Raw genomic sequence first — 1,070 nt, forward strand, 5'->3', positions numbered from 1 at the left:
CAATCTTATACTTTGAAGGTAATTAATTATTTATTTTCACCAAGGCAGTTTCGCAACATAAAAAGACAATGTATTTTGTTTTAGATTTCATTTTAATTCCGTTTAGTGCATTTGTCATCAAGAGATGTAGGCCTTTTCTCTTGCATAATATTACATCAAATTATAGTAAAACTGAATAGTAGAAATTATATAATAATGATTTTGATATTAAATGATAATAATATTATTGATATGACATTTATGCGTAATGGTTTAAAGAAAAAAATATTGATAGTAATAATGATATCATAACAATAGTCCTTATCATTTTAGATATATAACAACAGTCAGTCAGGTCATCCCTACTGTTCTGAATGTATAAAGATAAGTGCTACGTAATGATGATGATGATGACGAAGTTAGTGACGAAGATGACGACCACATCGTCGATTGTGGTGATGACGAAATACCTGCCCAAGATGATCATGGTTTCAGCGATCACAATGAAGCTGATGACGGTGGCGATGACAAAAAATAGTGATAGTGATGATAGTGATGACCATTATGACAATCGTGATCATTAGGGTTTGGTAACATTATAAAAAAAAAAGACAGACAGAAGAAGGAAATGAAGACCAAGACGTAGAAGCAACAGAAGGGAAAGAAGACACACTGCCTTTGACGCCTCGCTTGGAAAGCCAATGTCACGCGCTGCCAAGTGGGTGCCAGCGACATATAACACCCTCAGTTAGCGCTCGTCCGAGACTGCCTTCCCTCTTGCTCAGAAGCGCCGCTGGAGCATGGGAGAAAGGTCTTGGGAAATGGAGGGGGAGGGAGGGGAGTGGAGAAGGAGGGGGAGGGGGATGTAGATGGACAGGAGAGGGGGAAGGGTGAGTGGAGAGGAAAGGGGAAGAGGGAGTGAGGGAGGGAAAGGGAATAGGGGAAAGGAGGGGAGGTGTAGTGAGCAAAGTATTTTAAGTATTCTTTATATCTTAACAGTTCATCATAGTTACACAAATATGAGGTAATGTTACAATTTGTTTTTATCAACTTTAAATAAGTCTAAGAGAACCAACACTAGTTCACTTCCC

Source organism: Penaeus chinensis, chromosome 37 (genome assembly GCF_019202785.1).
Source record: "Penaeus chinensis breed Huanghai No. 1 chromosome 37, ASM1920278v2, whole genome shotgun sequence".
NCBI classification, from domain to species: domain Eukaryota; kingdom Metazoa; phylum Arthropoda; class Malacostraca; order Decapoda; family Penaeidae; genus Penaeus; species Penaeus chinensis.